This window comes from Eubalaena glacialis, chromosome 3 (genome assembly GCF_028564815.1).
Source record: "Eubalaena glacialis isolate mEubGla1 chromosome 3, mEubGla1.1.hap2.+ XY, whole genome shotgun sequence".
NCBI classification, from domain to species: Eukaryota; Metazoa; Chordata; class Mammalia; order Artiodactyla; family Balaenidae; genus Eubalaena; species Eubalaena glacialis.
In genome coordinates, this window is record NC_083718.1 from 58,531,088 (window position 1) to 58,547,818 (window position 16,731).

A 16,731-nucleotide genomic window follows, 5' to 3' on the forward strand; every position below is an offset into this window, starting at 1 on the left:
GGCGCAGCACTGTCCTGGTGCACACACATTATATTCGACATGGCTTCTGGACTCAGAGGGTTTGCAAACCGATGGGACAGTGTCTTCAGGCAGCACAAGGCCAACAGTGAAAGTCAACCTGTCTGATACGGGGAATTTTCAAGAAAGAAAAGCTAGTGTGGCAGTCCTGGCCTTCATAGCAGGCTAAGGTTCTATGCTAAATACCCCCTTGATTTTCACAACCCTCTCAGAGGCAAGCAACACCATTTGTCCCCAATATATTGATGTGAAACCAGAGCTTAGCAGGTGCTAGAGTTAGTAGGGGGAAGTCACTCAAATCTCCAGTCTCAGTTCACAGATCTGCTTATTTTGGCTTCTTTTTTTTTCTTAATTAGATGTTAATGCTCTGTTTCACTCCATTTAGAGACCACTAACCTCTTGACCACTCTAAAATATCTTTACTAAAAATACGAAAAATAATGAGGATTAAGCAAAATGTAACAGCACCATGGTGGCCTGGGGCCATCCATGAGGTCATCAGACTTGGGATTTCACTGCCAAGAGAATAAAATAGTAGGTGGGTGCCCTAACATGCTTTTTTGTAAGGGATGCGTCATCCGCCCAGAGTGAGAACATCGTGGCCAGTCGCCCACTCCTTTACTTCTACCATAATTGCACCTTCCTGGTAATGTCAGTCCCTCAACAGACTTGGCAGCCTTGGCAAACCAATGTGAGTGGATCCGCCATCTTGCCCACTGCTCTCTCTGCCACAGAAGCTGTTGGCCTTCCTCACTGAGACATCACAGAGATACCACCTTATGGATAGGCCCAAGATTTTCTTTCCACCATTGACAGGCATGTCCATCAAGCCCTAAGCTCAAATCAATTGCCTCAGTTTCTCTTGTTTAATTTCTTCCCATTCTCCCTTAAAAGCAACCCTAAGAATCGTCATGTAGGCCAGAGCCAATCTGTAATGTTGCTCTAGATTTCCAGGAAAGCATGTTCTTAACCCTTCCTCAATAGGCCTCATTCCAGGCCTGAACATGACCCTTGCTCACATGTGGAATTCCTTAACAGAAGGTGACTTCCTCCTCTACTTGATGATATAGTAGTAAAAAGATGGATTGAGGGGTTGGAAACACTCAGACTCCAATCTGGGTTCCCCCATTTATGAGTTATGTGAGTGGGAGGAAGTTACTTAGCTACTCTGAACCTCATTTCCTCATCTGTAAAACAAGGATGATACTACTTCTCATAACTGTGTTGTGAAAGGCTGAATGATACATTATGGGCAAAGCTCCTGGCACAGTGCCAAGTGTCCTTAGCATGAAAGGAAATCTCCATTCCCAAATCCTCAGGCCAGCATTCAAGGCCTCACTTTGCCCCCTGCCCCTACCCCATCCCTTGCTCAGGGCTCTGTTAGACTCTGGCTTTAAACTCCGAGAGTGTCAGAGGAACCAACTCTATGTAGGTAGACAGTTGTAAGCTCAAAATGTGGTTACAGATTGAGCGTCTCCCATCTTGGTTAGCACATCTACTAAGGGAAGCCCTTCATCCGGACACTTCTAAGCAATCTCCTCAGCCCAATCTTCCAATCTCTGCTGGCCCTACCTGACCACCTGTTAGCCCACCTGCTTCTGGGACCCACCTTCCCCCTCTTGTTCAAATCCAGACTAAGTTTTCTCCACCTGGGTTTCTGGGAAGAAGGTTTCATCTAATTTCCTTCCATTGGAGGAAAACTTTCTTTTCTCTCTTTCCTTAATCATCTTTGGCATTTCTGACTGGAGGGCTGGGTTTTCTCTTTGGTCTTTCAACTCAGAGCCATTTGGTTTCTCCATCGCTAACAGAAACAGATCTCTTATTCCTCAGTCGAAACAGTTGGCTGTACTAGTTGTTTTAACACCCACACGCAGAGGCCAAAGGACACCAGCACTCAAGCACAGGAGCTGGTGGGCAAGACACGGCTCAGCACCTGGCACCTGGGCACCTGGCGAAAATAGTCAAGAGGGCAGCATCTCAGGTCCATGTCATGGAAGGACCTCTGAGGAGGCCCCTAGACACTCCAGGGCCAGGTTCTGTCATCAACCCCCCCTCCCCCCACACACACAGTACCTGGGAGACACTGAGCTCCCTGCCATGGGTAATCAGAAACTTTGTGTCTGGAGTCCTCCATCCCACGCTGGTGCAGCTCTTTCATTTCCTAGCTTTCCAGGTGCTGGACTCCAGACCCACCAGCTCTGAATAAAAAGTGGATAGAGGGCAACTGAGGATGAGAGGGGAAGCACCTTTGAGAACTTTGTGAAGGCAGTTTTCCCCTCCATCTCTGCTTCTGACAGCTCCTGCTGGACCACACTGTTTCTTACTGCCTTTGGTGAGCAGTGCAGAGACTTTTCCACGGTGTTGCGTGCACCCCACCAAACACACCGTGCTGACCAGGGGAGCCCACCACGTCCTTTGTCCAGATAAGGCACTGGAGCCTTCACCCAATCTGCCCCATGGCCTCCCTCTCCAACACCTCCCACCCCCTTTCCAAGAAGCCCGCTCCATTAGGAAGGGCTGGGCGATTTTCACTTAAGCCCACTTTTTCCCGAATTAGGTCTCAGATCCCTGGGAACTTTGGTGCCTCCGTGAAAGCGACTGGGACTGGTTCCGCAGGCTCCTGACCGGCTGTGTCCTGCAGGAGGCGTGTTCCGGGACCGACAGGGCACCGACACTTAAGGGCGGGGCAGGGAGGGGGTAACTGGCGGGAAGTCGGGGTGGGAGGGAGGGCGAGTCTGGGCCGTGTGCGCCCAAGTCCAAGGGCACCCGTCCGCCGCGGACCCCAGGGTGGCGAGTTTGGGCCGAGCCCAGGGAGTTGGAGAAGGAGCGAGTCTGATTCAGGAAGTCGAGCCTCTGACATCAGGGGCAGGACGGAGTTGGAGTGAAACCTCAAAAATGCGAGGCGCCGGCCAGCGGGAGGGCAGGGAACATAGAGGGCGCCTTTCTCCCAGCCGGAGGCAGGTACGCGCAGCGCGGGGCGGCCCCCGCTGACCCTCCACCTGGACCTGGCCCGCGCGGGACCCACAGGGGCTTCCAAGGAGACAGCAGGACCTCGCCCCTGCGCCTGATCGCTGGTGCACGGGCAGCACCCGGCGGACCCCCGAGCGACCACGCCTGCAGGAAGCCCTCCAGTGGACTCAAGGGTGAGTCTCAAGATTTTTTGTGGTGGTTGTGTGTGTGTGTTTTAAAACACTTTTTGAGCTGCCCTCCGTTTGCAAGCGGGCTTCCCACTCCCTCCTTTCTTTAGAAGATTGAGACTACCCCCCTAGATAAGTGAAATTTAAGGATTGTTTCCAAACAGCCTCTTGCCCCTTCGCAACTTCACTTCCAGTGTTCCCCCGCTTTGCGAGGGTTCTTGGCAGCCTTACTTCTGCTTCTGGGCTGAGTCCACATGGGCTCCTAGTGGGGTTTGGGGTGGAGTTCTCCGACTCCCGTTGACAACAGCTGCCGGCAGGAGCGGCTTGAAAGGGACAGCGGGACATTCAGTTTCCTAACAAAAAAGTCAAGACCTGAGACCCTCCAAAAATCACCCCAGGCTCAGAGGTTTCTAAATTATTCTAGGTGAAGCCAAATTTTCAAGGGGTCTAAGAAACTGGCCACCGCGAAAATATGGCCTGGAGCCAGGGCTGGAATGGGAACCTGTCTGCTCTTCCCCGAGCCTCTGGGGGGATCTGCCTTGACACAGACTGCTTCCTAACTTCTTTACCTCTCTCTACAGACCCACTACCAGTCCCTCACCCCACCCATGAAGGTAAAATGGAGGACACAATGAGACCTGTTTCCCTAGTATTTTGAAATGTTTCACAGGAATACATTAGAGTTAAACTATGGTCATTAGCTAGTGGGAACACCAGTCCTGCCTAACCGAAAGGGAAACTGAAGCAGACAGGCACTGCCCTAATTTCTTAGAGAACACTGGCAGCCCACATGCTAGCTGCCTTGCAGGACTGCTCCACAGATTCTGTTGAATGAGGAAGGGTGGTACACTTGAGCATCTGAGAAGCACTTTCCTTCCAAAGCTGTTGCATTTCATTCGCTCAGCTGAAGTTCATAAGAACCTGCAGCTAATCTGAAGGGACCCTCATTCTGAAGTCCTGTTGGGTAAGGGGAGAGCCTTGAGTTATATGGAACAGGACTGGAAGACAGCATTGATGCTAGGTTGTTCCTAACCTCTGTACAAATGGTTTGCAAGTTCCGCCTAGAGAATTCAGCAAGGATGTCACCATCAACCTCCTGGTCTGATGTGTCTACCTTCCGCCTGTGCTGGGCTGGGGAGGCAGCTGTATTAAAAAATCTGATCAAGTCCTTCATTTCATCTGAAATTCTGGCTCCCCATCCCCACCCCAGATACAATTTTAGGAAAGAAATGTATTGCAAAACAAATGTTTCTCCAGCCTTCAAACTTTGTTAATATTTAGCCTGTGGAGTAAAGAAAGGATCTTTTCTGTCCTCTTCCCTGAAGACTAACCCCAAGAGAGTAATGAACACTCAACAAGCGGAGTCACTGATTTCATCAAACAGGGATGTACATCCATCCCATCCATTCATTCAACAGTTACTGTACCCACTGTGTGCCAGGCAGTATGCCGGGGCCTTGGAGTCCAATTATCATGATACAGTTTCTGCATTTGAGGACATGAAATCTGGTAAAGGAGACAGAGAAACAAACTACAGTTCAGAATAATACACACCATCATAGCAATAGCTAAGGGACACTAAAACAATCCAAAGGAGGGAGTGAATAAATCCCCCAGGAATTATCTGCAGAAATGATGTTTGAGCAGGTTTTGAAAATGATTAGGCATTCCCAGGAAAAGGGTATTCCAGACAGAGGAAAGAGTATCTGCAAAATCAATGGCAAGTTGGGGGAATTGCAAGTAATGGGGATTACACTACTGTACCAAGAATGGTGAGCTCTTTCCTGTAGCAGTGGGAAGTCATTTTTTAAACAGGGAAACAGTATGGTCAGATTTGTGTTTGGAGAGAGAACTGATGGCCAGATGGAGGCTGACTTGGAGAGATGAGGAACAGAGATAAGGAAGACCTCAACTAAGATAATGGCAGAGGGAACTGAGAAAAGGGCATGGACTTTGGTGGTGTTTAGGAAGTAGAGTCAAAGGTACCTGGTGACCAAGTGAATGTGGCAAAGGAGGAATGAGTGGAACAGAGGATTATAAGGTGTTGAGCTGGGGATGGGGAGAGGCACCGTGACGCTTGTAATGGAAACCACATGAACTAGGGGAGGAGTGGGCTTAGGAAGCAGATTTTGGAAGAAAACGATGAACACTTTAGACACATTTAAGTTGGATGTACTCAGGGGATGTCCAGGTGAAGATATATGGGAGGCAGTGGGCACACAGGTCTGGAGCCCAAGGAGAGGCGGAGGCTGCTCCAACGTAACTCTCTCAGATGCTGTACAGAAAAGCAGTGTCGAAGGAAGCTAAAGAGGCCTGATTACACTGTCAGTGAGACCACTTGACCCTGAAGAGTCTTGGATTTGTCAGTAATGGCCTACAGGTATTATTTTCATACCACACAGTGACTTCCAGATGACTCTCTCTAGACTCCCAAGGTTTTCCCCAGATGCCTTGCACGGTGATACCTAAAATGTTGGCGAGAACCCTAAAATGGCACACAGGTGGTACAGATGCATTTAACCGAACAAGTAAATCCCCAGAACTCATACCCCAAGTCTAGTCATGGCACCTGTGTGGGAGAGTCCTACCTTCATTAAAACAAGAAGGACAACTTTCTCAGACTAATTCTAAACCTCTATAGAGTGGTCCTTTAGGTCTGGCTGCCAATGCCCAGATCAGGATCTTATGTGTCCTGGTGTGGAAGAAAAAAACCTTGAACTTGGAACTAGACAGACATGGGTTTAATTCTTGCCTTGACCACTTACTAGCTGCCCTTGAACAAGTCTTTGAATCTCTCAGGCTCATTTCCCTTATATTTAAAATGGAGATAATTATATCTCACCAGGGCAATAGTCAGAATCAGAATCAAATTGAAAAAGAAAGTACATTTAATGTGCTACATAAATTGTAAGGTTCTATAAAAATGTAAGTGGTTTTTATTAGTAGTACTAGTCTTTCCTCTTGAAGCTACCAAATCAGATGCACTGTGTAGGTGCAGGATCTGGGCAGCGTCTTAGGCCCAGACTTGCAGCTTTTTAACTGCATGAAATATTTTAAGGCAGTAATTATAAAAGTCTCCTTCCATCAGAGCAATGACATGCATCTATTCTGGCCACTTCTCTTTTCACTCCTTACCTAACGTGGTCAGAGACCAAAGAAGTAAATGCTCTCCTAAAGCGTATGCAGTTTGCGCAGTGCACAGGGGCTCCTGGGAGCTCATGGGGCTGAAAGCAGTCAGGATTCCACTTGCTAAGCCACAGATCCACCCCCTTTGCAGCCAAGTCCACCCAGAGGGGACACTTTTTTCCTAATCGTCACCAATGTGCTAGTTGAACCAGTAGTGGTCCTGAATCTGAGCATCTTTTGATGGCTTAGATGTCTCTGTGTCTTCTCCCAGCCAGAGAAGCCTGACATATTCCAAACCAGTGAAGCTCAAGTTTTATGCCAACATCCAAACTTTCAAGTAAACAGACTTCCTATAGGGGCTGGTTGTTGAATGAAGAAAAGGAAATAACCACAGACTCAGAGACTTCAAATGGAAAAACACTTTAGAGATGAGCCAGCCCCTCCCCCTCACTTCACAGATGAGCAAACCAAGGTTCAGGGAGGGAAGTGTGTGCCCGGGTCAACAGCTGGTTAATGGAGGGACCAGAATCCAAGTTCAGGAATAGCGAACACTCTCTGGGCTTTCTATCACCTGGACCTTCTGTGCCTCACACACAGGGACACACGCAGGCACTCAAGTGCTGGCAGAGAGGAAAAGCGAGAAGATTCTACTTGAAGGCTGAATCTTCCCCGAGTGGTCTCTGGGGATAACCAGGAGCAGACCTTCAGGAGATGTGGGCAGATCTCCTCCTTTAAAACAATCTCCATACCACACCCATCCCTTCTGTTTCCTCGATGCCAATCCTTAAACTGTTCTCAAGAATTCCCAGAGATCCCTCAAGAAGGAAAACGGCATTGGGTGCCTTAATGAACTAAAGCCTGTTTAGTGTTTCATGAAACTTATCATGAAGACTGTTTCCAGACCAGTGGGTGGGTCAGCATTACACATCAAATATGATATTCAACTGACCATTCGATGAGAAAGGCTCTAAGCGAATCACAGGAGCTCGTGAGACTCATCACAGGCACAGTAAGAGATAAAACTGTGACAGACAGACTTTCCCTCTCCAAGTAGCAAAAGGAAAATCTACAGCAAATTTTTGGATGGGCAATCCCCAGGGCCACCGACCAGCTCAGGTTTCTGACATTCTCCCACATCAGCCCGAGCCATCTGAACAGAGCACCACCTGGGGACGTCAGTGGCCCCTTAGTGGAGACAGGGCAAGGGTAGCTGAGTTCCAAAACGAACTTCACACAAACACAAGATTCCTTTCTTAGGGCAGCTCCCAAGGGGCTATGGCAGTGTCCGAACCAAATCCTGGCCCTGGGAAGAGACTTCCTCCCACGTCTATAAGCAAACTGCTCCATGGAATTTGTTGCTAAGAAATGAAGGAAAACCGAATCATAGCCGTGCTTCTTAGTCAAAATTGAAGACTGTGTTTGTAAGTCATTGCAGACTTGCCCTTGCTCTTAACTGTCTATAACTGCTTCCTGTGAGGATGTTTTTCAGTAGACTTTTATTCTCTCTCCTTAGATACAATCCTAATTTCAAGCCAGACAGGCTTAAGTAAAGCCCATCAGCAATTTCTTTTCATTTTCCAGGCAAGTCATAAGAGAAAACTGGCAGAAGAGAAGGGGGAAAAAGTGTAATAGCAATAAGGATAGTTGTATGTTATAGTTCTTTTAGTCTTCAAATTGTCCTGAGAAGGAAAAGCTGGGGGTACACAGGTTTAGAGATGTGTATGGAGGCTGGGGGTTGGGGACGGAGAAGGAGGCAGGGGAAACTGGGACGTTCAATTAGCTTTACTGTTAATGGGAACAGAATGGCACAAGGTGCACATGCTGGGTCTTAACCTAAATGAGGTGTGACCGCGGCCACCTTAAATAAGAGACGAGAAAAGCTGCATGCGAGTCCGGAGCCTGCTTTTCCCACCCCAACCCAAGGAAGATCCTGAGGCTGTGTCCTTGCTAGGTTTCTTATCTTAGGTTCCTATGCAGCTCCACCAATGGGACAAGGTGCCGGCTTTCAAAAGCCCTTCTGCTGTAAAAGTCCCACTGTAGCCTGACGTTCCAGAGAGCCACTCAGGCACACGGGCCCGAAATCACCCAGGAACTAACGCTGGGGTCAAAGTGACCTTCCCAGTGATCAGGGACCGGGAGCAAACAAATGTCCATCCAACTTTTCTTGCTCCCGTGAATCTGTAGTGTGCACACTAGGCTCTCCATAGCTATTTGCTGAATAGTGGTGCTAAGAATTTGAGGCACACAAAAATGACAGCCACTGCTGCCTCCCAGCAACCCACCAGGTTGCTTTACGAGCACATCACAGTGGTTTACTCAACATCATGCTGGGGAGAAGTGGCAAGGCTGGAAGAGAACACACCACTCTCAGGGCCAGCCCTGCAGACTTACCCCATCTGTCAAACTCCTTTCTTGTAAGTGACTGATGGCTCCCACCCTCCCCTCCCTCACTCCGCCTTCCATTCCTGACCTGAAACATCCCCCTGCTCCTGCCCAAGGCCCACAGTCGGCTGAGTAGCAGTTGCCAGTGCAACCTGGCCATGGCCTAGATTAAAACCTCCAGACTCATTACGTGGGTGACCCACCCTATCCCATAATGAGACCTCCCCTGGGAGAGGGGAGCACACTGGCACAGCACACCACCCAGACATGACCTGCTTGCTCAGAGCTCTCCTGGTTTCCAAATTAGAAACTCAGACCCTGCCCTGTGGGATATTTGGCCCAAAGCCTTCTCTGGTTCAGGAAAAAAGCAATGATGCACCGGGTGCCTTAGGACACTTGCTGATTTCCAACTACTGTGTTCTTTGTAGTTTTGCATGAAGACATTATTGACCCCTCTGAGGAAAGAGCTGATTTTTACTGTGTTTTCAATGGATGGATGGCACAGGTTTCCAAGGCTGGATGTGGAAAGAATATCTCATTTCCAGACAGAGATACTGCATTTCCCCCTCCCTGTCTGGGACAAGAGGAAGGGATACAGTCACAGAGCATGTGACACATGGGGAAGAAGGTCTGATGCTCCTGACTGACATTTTCCAGGAATAAGTCTTCAGTGGTTTCAAAAATATTATTCCTTCAATAAGGAATACTTCAACCACTGAGGTATGTGGTCATTCAACATTTGGTATTGGAGTGAATGAATAAATACACACTAAAAAGATAATCAGTGACGTTATACTTCTCAAACCATGAATAATGGAAACTACACCATTCTTTTCCATTTAACCATCAATCAGCTTTCAAGAAATTTTGTGTTATCTCCTCCCACTTTTTTTATTGAGGTGAAATTCACATTACATAAAATTAACCATTTTACTGTGAAAAATTCAGTGGCATTTAGTACATTCATGATGCTGTAGAACCACCACCTCTATCTACCTCCAAAATACTTTCATCATTGCAAAATAAACCCCCATGCCCATTAAGCAGTTACCTCCTATTGCTCCCTCTTCCCAGCCCGTGGCAACTACCAATCTGCATCTATGGATTTATCTATTCTGATATTTCTTATAAATGGAACCATACAATGTATGCCCTTTTGTGTCTGGCTTCTTTCATTTAGCATAATGTTTTCAAGGTTCATTCATGTTTTAGCATTTATTGGTGCTTCGTGCTTTTTCATGGCTGAATAATATTCCATTGTGTGTATGTATCACCATTTGTTTACCTATTCATCTGCTGATAGACACTTGGGTTGTTTCTACCTTTCGGCTATTGTGAATAGTGCTGCTGTGAACATGCAGGTACAAGGATTTGTTTGAGTACCTATTTTGAATTGTTTTGGGTAGATACCCAGCAGTGGAATTGCTGGATCATAGGGTAACTCTATGTTTAACTTTTTGAGGAATGACCAAATTGTTTTCTCTTCTCCCACATTTTAATCAACATATTTATAAATTCACTTTCCTTTCTTGAGGATAAAGTGCATATTAAGTGGCATGCTTTCCCACGCCTGGTCCCTTATTTGTTGCCTTTAATCTTATGCTTTAAGGAAAGATATTAAAGCTGGCTTCTTGTGGTCCTAGAGATGCAGAGTTATTTGGATGCCTGAGATAGATAATATTTGGGTAAACTATAAATCCTTCTTGGTGTAGCTGAGTAGTAAGCAACAGATAACACCAGCAACATTTATGGAGGACCTTATGTGTGCTGGGCACTGCATTAAGAAAGTCACATACTTCTCACTTAACCCTCATGACAGTTCAACTATGATACCTATTTTACAGAAGAGGAAAACTAAGGTTTCTACCAAGAGCAAAGTTCTCATCCTCTCTTCCTCTGGCTCTCTTCCTCTGGCTCCAGAGTTCTCTTCCTCTGGCTCTCTCTTATCTGTAAGCCTCTCCTACAAAGAAATTCTGCAACTGCCACCAATGATGAATCAGAAGCTGTTCAATCTCTTGGGAGCTTACAGTCTACTTTGGTGGATGGATAGATAAAGAGGCAATTATAATACAGTGTCATCAATGTTATGATAGGTGTCACAACAGGGAGGAAGTGCACTTAGCCCAGCTCTAGGTGACAGACTCACCAGAGGAGACAAAATCTAAGTCAAAGTTGTTATTTCATTTATAAATAAATGAGCCTTTGTGCCCCTTGGTAAGGCTTGACCCTCCCCCATCCTCCCTTTGGCAACACCACCTCATCATTCCCAGTGCCCAGTGTCTGGCACACAGTAGCTGCTCATTAAACACAGGTTAATAAACACGTGTGCTTCTGCAGATGGAACTTCCAGCCCCTGTCACACTGTTACGGAACTCCAATGCCTGGAACTCAACTCATATGCTTTCTCAAAAAAGCTGTGGCCCAGGCACGAGGGGAAGGAAATTAGAAAAAGCCTAGAAGGGCTTCTGTTGTTCTCTCTACATCTGAACAGGCTCGCGTACATGAGAAGACAAGAGAAGAGGGGGAAGAAGGGTGGGGAGACAGGGGGGACTGTGAAGACATCCCCCCACACCCAGGTGAGGAGTCTGCAGAGGTGCCTGGGATCCTGAAGCAGAACTGGAATGAACTGCTAAACCACTTTACCAAACTGTACGTTCTCCATTTCATCTCAAGGTCGTGTTGTTACTTCAAGACTCCTAGCTCATGGCTATCCGGTATCTGGGGCAATCCATCTCAGCAGCAGGGACAAGAATCAGTAGCCTCACAGAAAGGTCTAGACTCTCCCCAGCGGATAATTCTCACTCCTCTTTCCCAGGGGTTTTCAGTGAGACTGGTTCACGTTCAGCACCTCTCTACAAAAGGAGAACTGTAAAAACTCTTAGGAGCCCTGCTGGCCTTGCTTTAGAAAGCAGAAGCTGTCCCAGCGTGGCTCTGGCTGCATTTTTTTCATACACATTTCTTAAATGTCTTTGTGTGTGCCAGACACTATACTGGAGGCCGTGGGGAATTTAAAACACAAAAACAGGCACAGATCCCACCTGCAGGAGCCTACTTCCTATGCCTAGGAACCTGCCAGCCCTTAGCCGTAGTCCTGCCCCCTCATCCAGAAGTGGAAGAAACAGCCTCCCCCCTGGGATCAGAGCCTGTCCTGGGATCTCTGCTTGCTGGTGCCACCCTCTCTTCACCCACCACCCAGGCTCTGTATGGTGTGACTCTCAGCATCCCTGACACCTGCTTCATCCCTGCTCAGCCGGCTCCCCGGGCTCTGACCAACTTACCCAAGCCATAAGCTGCTGCTTTGGGCTCCTACCCCAACTGTGAAAGCAAGGCCTTCTTGTTCTGCACAGGCCCCAGTCCTGATCCCCATCCACTGCTGTAACCCTACCCTGTTATAGCACCCGTGACCTGGTCCTGCAGAGGCCAATGCAAAGCTTGTGGAGATATGAGGGCTCAGTCTCCCAGGAATGAAAATGTGGACACCCTGGCCTGCAGGAGGTAATATACAGCCTCACAAAGGCACTCTCAACTCTGGGTCTTTTCCATCCCATAACCATTCAGTCAGTTCACTAATCAAATGGACAAGCATTTATTGAGCATCCACTATGTGCCAACAATGAACTAGGCATGGGGATTCCTAGAGGAAAAAACTCTCAAACAGTTTATAGTCAAGTGGGAAAGCAGACATGAACAGCATCTGTACCATAAGAATACAATAGTAAGACAACACAAGTATCCAACAGTATCTTTCACCCATTGTCAAGGAGGTAATGTAGGAGAGAGGGACAGAAATGTTCAACCATGATGATCTCTATGTAACCCATGACTGCAGAAAAAGCCCCAGGCCACTAAATTTTCCTTTCTCTTACCCTATCTGGTGGGGGCAGTACAGTACACAGGTCAATCTCTGCTGCAGTTCTACAGGCCAGAGCATTCCTCACTGGCTCTGCCTGAGATAACCAAAGCGTCTTGCCATGCTACACACAGCAGTCATCAATCACTGTGGTCCCTTCTGTATCCTTGAACTCCCCACCGCCGGATCACAGCAGGGCTCACAAGCTCAACACCCACAAGGCCTGACAGATAAAGCTAACATTTATGGAACACTTACTCTGTGCCGTGTGCTGCTTTAACGACATGATACAGATGATTTAACTCATCTGATTTCCGTAACAATTCAATGACATAGACTCTCTTCTGATTCTTCTTTTATAGTTGAGGAAACTGAGGCACAGAGGGGTAAGGGGACTTTCCGAGGTCAGACAGCTAGTGAATGCGGGAGGGGCAACCTTTGACCCAAGCTGATCCGCCTGAAAGAGTAACACAGGCGGTGTGGGAATACGGGCAGGACCGGCTGTGCTGGAAGCTGTGGCTCAAACAACCTCTCTTCACTGGTCACATCTACCTCAGGGGCTTCCAGCTTGCAACCTGTGGTCTAGGTTTGCCCTTCTTGCAGAAAAATCTCATTTGGTTTCTACCAACCTTGGGCTAAATGTTAACAGTATTATTACATGGGTAAGCTAAGTGTGTGTATGTGTGTGTGTATGTGTGTGTGTATGTGTGTGTATGAGAAAGAGAGAGAGAGATCCCTTTGAACTTGTGCCAACTGGAACCGGCTTTGGTTACCCTTGTGGCTCCAGATTTGGATTCAGGATTATCACCAAATTTAAGAACATACAAAGGAATAAAGCGTGTTTGGAGTTGAGAGGGAAGGAGGCAGAAAACTCACTATCCACTCAAATTTTCTTACACAATAATCTGCTTTCATGGTTAAACATGAAAAACATCCCCTGAAGGTCCTTGGCCCAGCGTATCATCAGTTACCCCCTGCCCTGTCCTTGAACATTCAAGTCATAGTAAGTAAGAAGGTAAGGAGGGAGAGAAGGTCTCCCAGTAGCAGCCCTTCTCCTCAGGCCACTGGAATGCCATGGATTAGAGCAGCTGGCTGGGAGAGGGCCGAGCAGGAGTGAGCTGCTTGTTGCCATGGTAACAATGGGAGATTCAAAGTCCCCAGATCTTGGCCCGGTGCCTAGGCCACCTTGATTGGATTCTTTCTCTGAGCCAGCTGTGCTTTCTTGAGCAGTCTGGAATCTCTTCGTTCTCACCCTCTCTGCATTTAATCATTCCATTCTCCCTGCAGGTGCCAACTCAAATCACACCCTCCTTGAAGCCTTGCCTAGATTCCTCATTGGAATTAACAGCTTCCTCTGTGCTGCTCCCATAACCATTTGTTGGCATTTCCCCTGGGACACTTAACTAGTCATGCTTCATAGTTCCCCTGTGCTCATCCATTTCCCAAACAAAAAATAAATTCCTTGACTTCACAGTCTACATCTTTAGTTCAGTTTGGAATCCCTTACCCAGGTAGTTGGCAGGTTTCTACATCTTGTTAGGCAGCATTAGCTGGGAGAGCCCTAGAAAAGAGAGAAGTTCCTTGTGCACACAGCAGGTTCTCAACTAATGTGCACTGAATTGAATTGTGCGCTGCTGTGCTGCAGAGAGGGGAGAGGGCGGTTCCTGGCCTCCTTGGACTCAACTGTGTCAACAACCCAGGCTCAGGGAAGGAAGAAAAAAGCCAGCAAAGAGTTCCTCCCTCTGAAAAAAAAACAGGGAGAGCTTTTTGCAGTGATAACAGTGCTACACACACGTACTCTACTCAGTCGGCTTGGCATCTGAAAATTACCAAATGGAATGATGTCAATTCATGACACCAAAATATGTCAGGAACACAGCCAATCGGGGCTTTCCAAAAACGTGACGATAACCTCACTTTCAAGTGATATAATCAGAATATTCAATATGGCACCCCGTGAGGCAAAGGCCCATATCGATTTGAGGCCAGTGATCTTTGGAAGTCAGGTCTCGCTGCTGTCACCTCTGTTTCTTGGCACTGACAGCCTCACTGGAGATTCAAAAGTAGCCAGTCACCAAAAGAGGCCTGCAGAGTGCGCTTGCAGTCTGGAATGCCCCAGAATATCTGGCATCTGAGCACACTCTGAGCCCAAGCTGAATGGATTCTCCAAACGCAGAATACTAATTGCTAGATTTTTTCTTTTCCTGAGTAGCTTCCATCTGGCCACAATGCTGGGTGAGAACCCAGAAACCAGGGTGGCAGAGTGGAATGAGCACTGGATATTTAGGGGTAGAACTGCCACATCTTCCATGATCAGCTGTGAGACCTGGGGCAACTCATTTAATTTCAGTGAACCTCAGTTTCCTCGTCTATAAATATGGTCATTCATTAATTCAGCAAATACTTTCCAAGAACAAAACAGGTCCCTGGATGCCCTAGTGGGAATCGATTCTGTCTAGAGTGGAAGAAAGATGATTAAATAAAATGAACCTAAAGTGGGTTGAGGGCTATGGTAATAGTATAGGAACAGTGATGGGGCACAGGACAGGGGCTCTAAATGTAATGAGGTCACAGAAAGTTTCCCAAGGGGGATGATGTTTCAGCAGAGACTAAATGCATAGAGACCAGGAGACTGGGGGGGTATTGGTTGGGGTGGGATTGGGAGAGAGTTGGGGGTTTCAGATAAAGAAGCTTGCATGAGGCCCTAAAGCAGGAAGGACCACAAATCTCAGGGAGTCTGAGAAATGGAAGGCTTTGTAAACTGGAAAAGTGACTGGTTGCCATTGTTTGCTCCTCTCTTGCTGCTTTTTAGGAGTTAATGGAGTAAGGAGAGTATCACTCTGGGAAATGGGAAAACTAGAACCCAGTCTGCCCTTGGCCACTGACCAGCTTTGCAATTTTAAACAAATTTTGAACACCCATTTCTGTTCTTTAGTTTATTCATCTGTGAAATAGGGCAAGAAATCCCTTCCCTCCTCACACTACAGTGGATTTAATGAAGAAATGTTTGCAGAAGCTGTTAAAAAATTAAAACGAGTTATAAGTGCAGGGTCTTTGCTAGGACTTTCCCCAAAAATAAATAAACGCAAGCCCATTCAGACTGGAGAAGTGATTGCATCAGGGTTTTTTTTCCCCCCCTGCCTCCCTTCCCAAGGGATCAGGAGATAAATAGCAGTTTCCTTCTGATTGGCTTGGTGATATTTCATTTCAGTTCATAATCCGATTTTGTCTAAGGGAGAAAGTATGCTATTAATAAAAGGGTTTTTTTTAATTGTAATATTTGTGATTACTGAGCCTGGCTAGTTAGGGCAGACTGCCCATGAGCCCAGGGTGGGGCTTAATCCTGCTCTGGCCAAGGCATACTTCGAATTACAAGCGGGATCAGGTAAGAGAATGTAGCCTCTGAAACACTGACGCTGCTACGTGTCTTCTGCTCCCCAACTTTCAGGGCTTTCCTGGGGCCCATTACTGTACACCAAACCTATGGCGAGCCTTCCCAGCCCCCTGAAATCTCCCAAACTCTGTATGTGCTGGCCTCTGGACCTCTGCTCTTGCTTTCCCATCCTACCCAGCTCAGCCCAGCTTCCCTTCTCCCACCCAAATATCCAACCCTCCATGTGATAACACCCAGCACAGGGGCCCCACCCAACCTCCATCTCCTCCAGGCGGCCTCTCCCTTAAAACCTAAGCCAGGCTTCCCTGGTGGCGCAGTGGTTAAGAATCCGCCTGCCAAGCAGGGGACACGGGTTCGAGCCCTGGTCCAGGAAGATCCCACATGCCACGGAGCAACTAAGCCCGTGCGCCACAACTACTGAGCGTGCGCTCTAGAGCCCGCGAGCCACAACTACTGAAGCCCGTGCACCTAGAGCCCGTGCTCTGCAACAAGAGAAGCCACCTCAATGAGAAGCCCGTGCACCACAACGAAGAGTAGCTCCCACTCGCCACAACTAGAGAAAGCCCGTGTGCAGCAACAAAGACCCAATGCAGCCAAAAATAAATAAAAATAAAAAATTAATTAAAAAAAAAAAACCTAAGCCAACATCGATCTCTCTCCTTTCTAACCATGCATGATTTTGGCACTTCCTGATATTTACCTTAGCCTTTAATTGCTTGTATTATTTTTGAAAATTAAACTGTGAAGAGCATTATCAGTCTATAAAGAATCTCATGTATATATTATTTGACTTTTACAACAACACTGGATGGTGAGTGGAGTCA

At 47.3% G+C, this 16,731-nt stretch overlaps 1 protein-coding gene across 5 annotated transcripts in view; it reads left to right on the top strand.

Moving 5' to 3' along the window:
- The first annotated feature begins 2,746 nt into the window (after positions 1 to 2,746).
- KIAA0040 (KIAA0040 ortholog) overlaps positions 2,747 to 16,731 on the top strand; it is a 32,324-nt gene continuing 18,339 nt past the window's right edge. For all 5 annotated transcript variants that reach the window (XR_009700330.1, XR_009700331.1, XM_061183085.1 and 2 more), the window contains exon 1: positions 2,747 to 3,161. The gene's annotated coding sequence lies outside the window, so the exon portion shown is untranslated. The remainder of the gene's footprint in view (positions 3,162 to 16,731) is intronic.